General features: G+C 39.7%; 1 non-coding gene across 1 annotated transcript; it reads left to right on the forward strand.

Annotated features, from left to right (window-relative positions):
* The first annotated feature begins 10,795 nt into the window (after window positions 1–10,795).
* On the forward strand, window positions 10,796–10,901 carry LOC128294672 (small nucleolar RNA R71). The gene has a single exon (XR_008284980.1). It is a non-coding gene; the product is annotated as a small nucleolar RNA R71 (small nucleolar RNA).
* The last annotated feature ends 1,244 nt before the right edge of the window (window positions 10,902–12,145 follow it).

Raw genomic sequence — 12,145 nt, forward strand, 5'->3', positions numbered from 1 at the left:
TATTAACGTCATGCCCTACAAAATGTTCAAACAGTTAAGTCTTGGGAAACCCAAACAGACTAGGATGAGCATTCAATTAGCAGATAAAACTATAAGATTCCCTAGGGGTATTATTGAAGAAGTGCTCGTTAAATTCGATAAATTTATATTTCCCGTTGACTTCATTGTTCTAGACATAGAGGAGGATAGCAACACTCCTTTGATTTTGGGATGGCCCTTTTTATCAACTACTAAAACGATTATTGATGTTGGCACAAGTGAGCTCACACTCCGTGTGGGAGACAAAATAATCACCCTTCAAGCTCACAATTCTGGCACCACATCGGAAATTGAAGGTGATCTTCTAAACCATTCTACTCAAACTAACAATATGGTACAACCTACTTTGCAAGAAATGAGTCTGAAAGAAGCACATGAGTCATTCTTAAGCAGTATCAAAGGACCTATTCATGAAGATCGAAGGCTACAAATTGAGGAGCTAGATGAATGGCGAACGCATAAACCAAGAACACATGATAAACCAAAACTATGCTAGAACGAGCTCAACACCTTTCCACATCAACTTAAGGTTGGAGATAAAGTCTTATTAGATGCCGCAGATCCTCACATTGTCACTACCACACCGAATGAAGAAATCCCTCTTATGGTACTTAGCATTTTCCCATTCGGTACAGTCGAGGTAAGTCATCCCAAGTTCGGTACTTTTAAGGTAAACAACACCCATCTAAAACCTTATTTTGATGAGAATGATAGCAGGAATGAGAAGTATAAACTCCTTAAACCACCATGACCATTCAATGGAGAGGTAAGTCAAGCTTAGACTATAAATAAGCGCTTCTCGAGAGGCAACCCGAGCACAACAATATTAATTTCTTTAAATTTTAGTATTTAACACCTAACTTACTAACAGAGATCTTGAATACAGGTTTTTCCACACAGAAACGGACAAGCACACGGGCGTGCTTAGGGCCGTGTGAAAATAGGGCAAAGATTTCCCCAACACGGGCTACGATAAATTGCCACGACTGTGCGATGTGGCTGTGGACGAACCTGTCAAAACAACACGGGCATGCGACACACCCGTGCTTGGAAACTGTGGCCAAACCTGTCAAATTAACACGGGCGTGCGACACGCCCGTGCCAAGCAACCGTGGGCGAACCTTCCAAAAACAACACGGGCATGGGCTTACATACACGGGCGTGGGAGAAGTGAAAGAAGTCAGGCACGGTCGTGCGACATGGCCGTGTGCACCCACATGCCCAAGGAACATGGGCATGTACTAAATGTCAGACATACCCAAAATTCAAAATTCGCGAATCACACGGGCTGAAATTGGGGAACACGGGCGTGTTCACTGGCCGTGTGCCCCAAAATCTATAAATAAGCTGCACTATTCATTCTTTTCTTCACCCAAAAACCCTAACCCTAGCCACTACAAGTCCACACGTCCTCCCCACCACGCCCGTGTGTCGCTTCCAACAGTATTTTCGACACCCAACCTCTCTCATTTAGCATTTGTTTACTCCTTTCTCTTTTATTTCACTGATTTATAATGCTATTTATCATAATAATCTATATTTTTTTCATCTTTCTATCACTCAAATGTCATTTATAGAACAAGTTATCATCTTTTTCCTGTTCAAATTCTTACTCATTACATGATTTCTCTACTTCACTTGATTAGTTAGAAATGCATATTCATGGTTAGGATAGTTGAAATATTCATGCCTCTTGTGTTGACATTTATGTTCATTTGTATAGTATGATGCATTCCATTCCTTGCCATTTTTACTTATATCACCATGCTAATACCACAAAAGTAGGCCATTAAACTTATTATTTTAGCTAAACTTAGTAGTTGTGGCTGACCATATTTATGGATTAACCTCTTCGAATTTAGTCGCATTTTCCCCTGTCTACTCATCAAGACGAATTAATGTTTCCAATTGTAGGCATACAATGTCGTCTTCAAGTGGTAAAAAGGTCGTTGTCCCTACTTCAAATAAAAGGAAGGGAGCGTCATCTTCTTCGGGTCCTATCGCGAAAGCTCGTCACCCTTTCCTAAGGTTCCCCATCAGGCCCCAAGAAGAACTTTTCTAAATACTCCGGGCCAGACCTTTAATTGCGGACCACTGCATCGACTGGGTTGTAGTAGGACAAATTCAGTTGGCTGATGCGATTCAGGCCCTCCTAACCATTGACCCTTGGGAGCTTTTCTTTAGGATCATCGAGCTGATGTATCTCCAGCTCACGATGGAATTATGCTCCACATTTCATCTTTAGACCATGATGATAAACTACGATGATCCCGACACAATGCAATTTTGCCTAGGCAGATTAGTCCGCCAACTCAGTGTCTTAGAATTCAGTACTGTATTGGGTTTATATACGGAGGAACTCAAGGAGGAGAATGACTTACATGCTCTCAACCACCATATCCATCATTCTCCTTCATAGTGCTGGGATGCACTAGTACCAGGCATAGCCACCTACAATCCTAGCCGCTCCAAGGCATCGGCTCTCCCTCCATCTCTGAGGTACCTACACGCCTCTTGGCTCACATGATAACAGGAAGGCGAGAGAGCACTGGAGTCGTCAATACTCACGACGCCTACTTTCTATGGTGTATGCCGCACGGGCACGTCATCGACCTTGCCTATTTCATTGCCTTCGCCATTCAACACCAAACAGAGCGGCATAGGAAGGGGATCATCTCTATTGGCCCCTATGTGACGCGATTGGCTCGACACTTTAGGCTCCTCAACACCGCGGCCCAAGAATCATCCTTGACTCTCATTGGCTAGATGTTTCGACAAGGCATGTCGAGCATGCTTAGTATGAGGATGATCGAAAAGCACCGAGGAACCTACCCTCCTCAATATCGTCTCGCCCAATCTACTGAGGAAGAGGCCCCCGGGGACATTACTGATGATGTCCTCTCACAGTACGAGGACCCATCGTCTCATCCACCACCACCCTCTCGTCCAGTTCATGCAACAACTTCATATGTTGACATTTCTGAGCACCTCACTCGATTCGAGCAGCAGTGTTTTTAACAATTTGACAACATTGATGCTACTCTATAGCAGATCTGTCAGTACCTCCACATGCCATCGCCACCCCCACCTCGTGAAACATCTAGTGATGAAGATGTTTAAATACTTTTATTTATTATTTTATGTTTTTACTTTTGTTTTATTTTAAGACTACTTTTTATTTTTCTTTCATCTTATTTTTATTAGGATTTATAATTTTTATTTAACAATTTTGAATTCCGGCTATTTCCTACTGAGTAATCATTCTTCCTTATATATTTTCTAAAAGAGTTCCTGATGCTATCACAATTATAAAAAGCTCCAAAGCTCATCATCACATAGGAACTCAAAACTCCACAAGGAAAGGTTCTCCACGACTGCCATGTCCTGCTCAACCACGACTATAACCAATTTCGGATATAATATTCTTTTGGCACAGGACTCATGGACTAATGAACCTCTACCACCACCGAAGTATCCTCCTCCACCCTCATGCCGATTATTCTCCGACACTCCAGTTCAAGGAAATTTATTTTTCACTCAGGAAGTTTCACTTCTCTCCCTATCTTATTTTGGAATTCTTTTCTATATATCTATCTTTGTACATTTAGGACAATGTACATCTTAAGTGTGGGGGGTATCCATTTCATTATCAAAAAAATCCCTGAATGACTACCTTGTTCTCTTGAAAAGTTCTCATGTCGTATTTAGGATAAAATTCGATTGATTTATAATTTTGATTGATATATCTTGAATTAAAACATAGGCACTTATTCATTGATTGTTCAAACTTTAAGACATTAAGAGAATCAAGCATGATAAGTTGATTTTTAAGAATTTAAAATTTTAGGTTGTTTCCCAAAAGTTTAGGTATTACTTTGAGTTCGAATTCACAGGTTTTAAACATCAAAAAGCCATAATTTTTGTGAGATTTTTGAGCCTTTTGAGCGTCTATTAATTTTTTCATGCTCACTTTTATTATTGCTTTGAGTGCGTCAGTAATTGAAACTGTTATTCTAAAACTTGCTTGATTATGCATGTCAAGACCACACCATTTGATTTGATATGTCAAAATGATTAAGGCACTTAGGATTAACCCACTCATGCCATGAAAAGCCTACCTCCATGATTAACCCCTAGTGAACCCCCTTGAGCCTAACAAGCCATTTCTTGTATTACCCTTAATATTAACCCTTAACCCATTATTGTTGAAATCCCCTAAATTAAATTTGATCCCTATTTTTGTCGAGATTTGAATTGAAATAGTTGCTCAGCTATGTCTTGTTCTTAATAATTCGTCTATGTTTTTTTTTTATTTAACTTGTTCTTAAAAAAAATTGTGTATATACATTAGTAGTAATCTTTTTTTTTTTTGAGCTTAAGTGTTTAAATTCCATATTCTAAGAAGAAGCTCTGTTGTATGCAAATGATGATTAAATCTTTTTCTAGTTAAGTGATTTTTCAATTCAATCTCGATTTTAACTTTATCCTTCAACCTGTAACCACACCCCCTTGAGCCTAACCAAGCCTCATTACAATCCTCTAAAAGACCTTTTGATTGATGTATCATCTCAATTTATAGTGGCGGAGATTTGATTTTCATGCAAGCCTATGGTAATGACTTTTCATTATTGACTATTGAGCGCTTCATTTATTATCCTTAAACACCTCGAGTGATTTGAGTGAATCTTTAGTGAGGATGTGAAACTCTGTGACATTTTGAATCCAAGGTAATTACTTAGACGAAGGGAGAGACACCTATATTTTCAAGATAAAGTGCTCAACTTGGAATGTTTGAAACTTTGATATTCGTTCAGTTGAATTTTCAATGTATAATTACCTATACATTATTTTGAGATATTATCTATAGAAATTATAAGCTGAGAAGAATTTATTTTTTTATGAGTTCAGAATTTTGCTTGAGGACAAGCAAATGTTTAAGTGTGGGGGTATTTGATAAACCGTAATTTATCCATATTTTTACCCCATGCTTAACATATTTTATGGATGATTTTCCGTTAGAATTGGTGAATTCGATGCTCCTAATGCCTTAATTTAATGTTTTATACTTAGGAGAGCATAGGAGAGTGAAAGGAACGAGAAACGGGCCAAAAACGGAGAAAATTGGCCAAAGTATGAAATCAACACGGCCTGGACTTCCTCATATGAGTAGACCACACGGCCGTGTCAATTTGGCATAATCGAAGCACGACTCACACGGGCGTGTCCCTGCCGAGCCCAAGTTGAGTCCAATTCGAAAAAGGCTAATTTCAAGGGTTCTTAGGCATTCCAAAGCCTATAAATACTCCTTAGAGGAAGAAGAAAGAGAGAGGCACAGAGAGGGAGGAATGAATTACTAAAAGAAAGCCGATTGATCCATCTCAGAAGCTGGATTCATCATCAAGACTGAAGATCTCCCCTCAATTTCCCTTCAGGAGTTTTGGGTTTTTTTATGTTTTGTATTCATTATTCTTCTAAGATGTTTTCCTTTTTAGTTATGAACTAAATCTCCTAAATACCTAAAGGGAATGAAACCTAAGACAAATCTTGTTATTATTTTCTGAATTGTATGATAAATATTTAACTTGTTCTTAATTATGTGTTCTTAATTCTTGTTTTGAAATCCCAGGATACTGATTCAAGATAAGCTCTTATTTAGAGGAGGAATAGACCCTGTCTAAGAGTACAATTTTCATAATTAAGCGGAGTTAATTGCGCGCCTAGAGATAGGGTAACAAGATTTTGCCGGATTAGGGTGAAACCTAATAAGAGGATCCATAGATCGAGTTAATGCAACCCTAGGGTGTTAATTAGAGAAAAGTCTTAATTATTCAATCTAGGGATTAAATGTTATTAGTCTTGAATAGGGATAATAACATAACTTAGGGATCTCTACGAAACAAGTTAAATGAATAAATCATCCGATTCGGAGCCAGAATAACAAGTAAAGTCTAGGTGGATTTTTCCTTAGGTATTGTGTTAATTCAATCATTTTCCAAAAGTAATCCCCCAATTCTACTTTCTGTGAATTCTTAGTTTAGATAATTAGCTACTTAAAATAAAACCCCCTTTATTCTTAGGCTAGATAATAAAAAGACAGTCATTACTAGTACTTTTAGTTCTTACGCTAAAAGAATATTATATCTAGTGGTAGCTATGGTCGTGGTCGAGTAGAACATGGCAATCGTGGAGAACCTTTTCCAGTGGAGTTGCAATTACCTAAGTAATAGTGAGCTTTAGGGCTCTTTAGAACTGTGATAGAATCAATAACTCTTTAGGAAATATAAAGTAGCATGATTATTTGTAAAGAAATAGCGAAAGTAGGAATTATTTAATATAAATAATAAAACCTATGAATACAGTAAAAATAAAATTAAAAAAATAAAATAAAAAGTAGTTTTAAAAAGATAAAAGTAAAAACATAAAAATAATAAATAAAATTCTTTAAACATCTTCATCGCTAGATGGGTCGCGAGGTGGGGGCGGCGATGAGATGTGAAGGTGCTAACAAATCTGATGTAGAGTGGCATCAATGTGATCAAAGCGCTAAAAACATTGTTGCTTGAATCGAGTTAAGCGCTCAGAGATGTCAGAGAGTGAAGCCACCGCATGAACTGGACGATGAATAGGTGGTGGCTGAGAGGCTGGATCCTCGTGAGGTGGTGGGACATCATCAGTAATGTCCTCTAGGTCCTCCTATTCTGCTGACTGGATGAGGCGGTACTGGGGAGGATCAAATCCACATCGTCGCTCGATCATCTTCATATACAGCATACTCGAGATACCCTGTGGGGACATTTGACCAATGAGAGTGAGGGAGGATGCTTGCATTGCCGTGTTGAGGAGATCGAAGTACCGTGCCAAGTGAGTCACATAAGGGCCTATGGAAACAACTCCCTACCATCTCGCTTCGTCTGATGGCGAATGGCGAGGGTGATGAAATAGGCGAGGTCAAACACGTGCCCATTCACCATGCTCGATAAAAAGTAAGAATCGTTAGTGTTGACGATGACGGTACTCTCTCACTGCCCTGTCAAGGTGTGGGCTAGGATTGCATGTAAATATCTCAAGGATGGGGCGAGAGCTGATGCCTTGGAGCGATTAGGGTCATAAGTGGCCGAAGTAGGAACGAGGGCCCTCCAGCAGTTTGAAGGCGAGTAGTGGATGTGGCGATGGAGGTTGGCGAAGTCGTCGTCGTCCATGAACTCCTCTGTGTATAGCCCAAACGCGACTCCGAACTCAGGCACACTCACATTGTGCACTAAACCCCCGAGACGAAACTGAACCATTCCAGGATCATCGAACTCTGTCATAACAACTTGAAGGTGAAAGGTGGAATAGAGTTCAAGTGTGATTTCGAGGTATGTCGGCTCGACGATATCAAAGAATAGCCCTCATGGGTCAGTCGTCAGGAGGGCCCGAACTGCGTTAGCCAGTTGGATTTGTTCTAGTGCGACCCAGTCAATGCAACGGCCTAGGTGGGCCTGTAATATTTGGAAAAGTTCCTCCTGTGGTCCCGGTGGAAATTAGAGGAATGGTTATCTGATCTTAGTGGTAGGACCCGAGGATGATGCTGCTCTTTTCCTCTTCTTCGAGGCGAGGACGGTAGCTTTCTTGCCGCATGGATTGGACATGATATACCTGCAAGAAACATATATTAACAAATTCAAAAAGAAATTAACAATGAATTAAACTAACAAATGCAATCAGAAATTTCTAACATTAATAGGACTCAACCAAAAGCAATCAAACTTGACAGATATTTTATGGAAAATGGCAAAGTGATAGCATGACTAAATTAAAAGCAAACTAGATGGAAGTAGCTAAGCATGGTCAGGGTATGGTACAAAGTTTGTGAACTAAATCCTAAGAATGAGGATGATAATATATACAATCAGTAGCAATATGTAAATAAAAGAATTAAAATTAGGACTATCATGTTAGTAAGCATCCAAAGAAAGTAAAAGAGAAGAAAAAACCGTTAAAAGAGGACCGATGGTTGGAGGAGCGACGGCGTGAAGGTTGGGTTCGGTTGGGGTCAGCCACGGGTGTGGGTGGTGGGCCATGTGAGTCACGCAAGGGGAGAAGAGGAGAGAGGGGAAAGAGAGTTGAGAAAAAATGAGAGAAGAGAAAAGGGCTAGGGGTGGCCGATCAGTGGTAGGGAAGAGGATTTCGGTGCCTAGGGTTAGGTTTTGGGGAAGGAGATGATGAATAGTGAAGGGCTTATATAGATTTTAGGACACACGGGCGTGCTCCAGCCGTGTGTTTCGTGATTTTCAAATTTGGGGCTCATCTGAAATTCGGCCCACGCCCGTGTTCGTTGAGCGTGTTGGTGCACATGGCCGTGTCGGACGGTCGTGTCCTACTTCATTCGCTTCTACCACGCCCGTGTATGGATGCAAACACCCATGTTAATTTCACAGTCTCGAGCACGGGTGGTGGGCACGGGCGTGTCGCACACCCGTGTTAATTGCTCAATTTCAACCACCGCTTCTAAACACAGGCGTGTCACCCGCCCGTGTTGTTTTGGTAGAATTGCCCGCGGCCATGTCGTACTGCCGTGGCAACTTGTCGAATCTCGTGTTAGGAAAATTTTTGCTCTGTTTTTACACAGCCGTGTTGCCTCCCGTGGTATGGGCACAACCTAAGGTACGCCCGTGTGCCTGGCCGTGTGGTTTCTGGAAAACCTGTGTTGAAGGACTCAGTTAGTGAATTAGATGTTAAAAACTAAAATTCAAAGAAGTTAACACTATTAGTGCTCGGGTTGCCTCCCGAGAAGCGCTTATTTATAGTCTAAGCTTGACTTACCTCTCTGTTGCGTGGTCATGACGGTGCGAGGAGTTTACACTCCTCCTTCCTGTTATCATTCTCATCAAAATATGGTTTTAGTCGAGTACTATTTACTTTAAAAGTGTCGAATTTGGGATGAATTACCTCTATTGTACCATATGGAAAAATGCTAAGTACCGTAAGAGGGATTGCTCCAGTAGGTTCAGAAGTGGCAATACGAGGGTCTGCTGCATCTAATAGTACTTTGTTTCCAACCTTAAGTTGGTTTGGTGAAACATTGAGCCCCTCATGGCGTGGTTTTGGTGTATCATGTGCTCTCAGTTTTTGTGTCCGCCATTCATCTAGTTCCTCGATTTATAGCCTTCGTTCTTCACAGATGGGTCTTTTTTTGTTACTTGAACAAGGCTCATGTATGCTTTTCGAGCGTGTTTCCTGCAAAGAAGGTTGCACCACATGATCAGTATTAGTAAAATTTTGAGCTTGAAGAGTGATTGTTTCATCCCCCACACGAAGTGTGAGTTCACCTGTACCAACATCAATTATAGTTCTAACAGTTGCTAAAAAGGGCCTTCCTAAAATTAAATACACGTCACTATCCTCTTCTATGTCTAAAACAACAAAATCGATTGGGAGCATAAATTTGTCAATTTTAACGAGTACATCTTCAATAATGCCCCTAGAAAATCTATTTGTTTTATCTGCTAACTGAATGCTCATCCTAGTTTGTTTGGGTTTCCCAAGACCTAGTTGTTTAAACATTTTATAGGGCATGACATTAATACTAGCCCCTAAATTAGCCAAAGCATTACTAACATCTAAGCTACCAATTAAACAAGGAATTGTAAAACTCCCTGGATCTTTCAATTTGTTGGCCAGCTTATTCTGCAGAATGGCTGAGCAAACTACATTCATCTCCACATGTGACGCCTCATCCAACTTTTGCTTATTTGCTAAAAGCTCCTTTAAAAATTTAATTGCGTTTGGCATCTGTGAAAGAGCTTCAATAAACGGTAAGTTAATATGCAATTTCTTTAATAGTTTAAGGAATTTACCAAATTGTTCATCTATACGGTCTTTCCTTGTCGCATTGGGGTATGGCAGCCATGGTTTGTACTCTTTACTTACCGGTTTTTGCTCACTGTGGACTACCTCACCTTTACCTTTACTTATCACAATTCCTTGCCTTGGTTTTGGTCTAGGTTCAACTAACCCTTCCTCGTCTTGAATGGTAATTGCATTGAGTTGTTCCCTTGGGCACGATTCAATGTTACTCAGTAGGCTATCTTGTGGTCGTTCAGAAATTAATTTAGCCAGTTGTCCTATCTGAGTTTCGAGTCCTTGGATCGATGCTTGTTGATTCTTAAGTGTTGTTTCAGTATTCTGAAAACAAGTTTTTGACACCGAGATAAACTTTGTTAGCATCTCCTCAAGGTTCGACTTCATTTCCTATTGGTAAGATGGTTGTTGAAAACTTGGGGGATGTTGTGGCCTTTGCTTTCCTTGACCACCCCATGAGAAATTGGGATGGTTCCTCCAACCTGCATTATAAGTATTACTGTATGGGTTATTTTGAGGTCTAGAATTATTGTTACCCATATATTGAACTTGTTCTTCCTCGGTGTTAGGGTTGAAGGATTGATGTTCTGTGTGTACTCCTCCTCCATTTGAATCGCATCTCATTACTGGACATACCTGAGTAGAACCATATAAATCGTCAACCTTTTTATTTAAAAGTTTTACCTGGTTAGATAGCATAGTAACCGCGTTGAGGTTGAAAACACTGGCTGCTTTTGTCGGCTTTGTTCTCATGACTTTCTACTGATAGTTATTCAGTGACATCTCTTCAATAAATTTGTAAGCCACTTCAGGTGTTTTGTTAGTGATAGTCCCACCAGTAGCTGCGTCGGTAAGTTGCCTTGTTGAGGGGTTCACACCATTGTGAAACGTTTGAATCTACAACCATAAAGGTAATCCATGGTGAGGGCACCTTCTCAAAGATCCTTATATCTCTCCCATGCATCATAGAGTGTTTCTAGATCCATCTATACAAAAGAAGAGATATCATTCCTCAATTTAGCTGTTTTAGCCAGCGAAAAATATTTAAGTAAAAATTTTTTGGTCATTTGTTCCCAAGTAGTGATTGAATCTCGTGTTAACGAGTTCAACCACTGTTTAGCTTTGTTCCTCAATGAAAAGGGAAATAACCGAAGCCGAATGGCATTATCAGAAAAGCCACTGATTTTAAAAGTGTCGCAAAATTCCAGAAAACTTGCCAAATGAGTGTTTGGGTCCTCGTCTTGCAAACCATCAAACTGAACAAACTGCTGTATCATTTGAATCATGTTAGATTTCAGTTCAAAATTATTTGCAGAAATAATAGGCCTAACAATACTTGACTCAGTTCCTGTTAAAGTAGGTTTAGCATAATCATACATAGTGCGCGGAGCAGGATTCTGATTTACTGGATCAGCAGCAATCGCAGGAGGTAGCGGGTTTTCCTGATGTTCAGCCATCTCCTCGGTTGTGGTGGAAATATCATCCTCTTGTTATTCTTCTGTGTATCTTAGGCTTCACCTTATTTCTCTTCGGTTTCTATGAGCTGTGCGATCGATCTCACTGTCAAAAAGTAATGGTCCCGATAGGTTTCTTCTAGTCATAAACTATAAAAACCTGCTAGAAGGAAAAAGAAAATTTAGTAACAAAAATCAAAATAAAATTTAAATTGCAATAAAATAAATGGCTGAAGTAATAAAAATTAAGTGTTCCTAATATCTTAGTTCCCCGGCAACGACGCCAAAAACTTGATGTAAACAAATCGCGATAAGTTTTATAATTTATGAATGTTCATTCTTGAAAACTAACTATTATCACGACAAAGGCAAGCGCACCTTATCGAACAGTAGTATAGCTTATGGCAAGACCGGGATGTCGAACCCAAAGGAACTAAAAGTACTAGTATTAACTCTCTTTTTATTATCTAGCCTAGAAATAAAGGGGTTTGTTTTATCTAAACTAATTACTAAACTAAGAATGCATAGGAGGAAAATTGGGGAAATACTTTTGGGAAGAGCTGATTAATTTGGACAATACCCAAGGGAAAAATCCACCTAGACTTCACTTGTTATTTGACTCTGAATCAGACGATTTATTCACTTGATTTGATCCGTAGAAATCCCTAAGTTATATTATTATCTCTCTCGAGACTAACAACGTCTAACCCTAGGTTGATTAATTGAAATCTCTTTCTAATTAAAACCCCTAGTGTTGCATTAACTCAATCTATGGATTCCTTTATTAGGTTTCACCCTAATCCGACAAA

Source organism: Gossypium arboreum, chromosome 6, assembly GCF_025698485.1.
Source record: "Gossypium arboreum isolate Shixiya-1 chromosome 6, ASM2569848v2, whole genome shotgun sequence".
Taxonomy (NCBI): Eukaryota; Viridiplantae; Streptophyta; class Magnoliopsida; order Malvales; family Malvaceae; genus Gossypium; species Gossypium arboreum.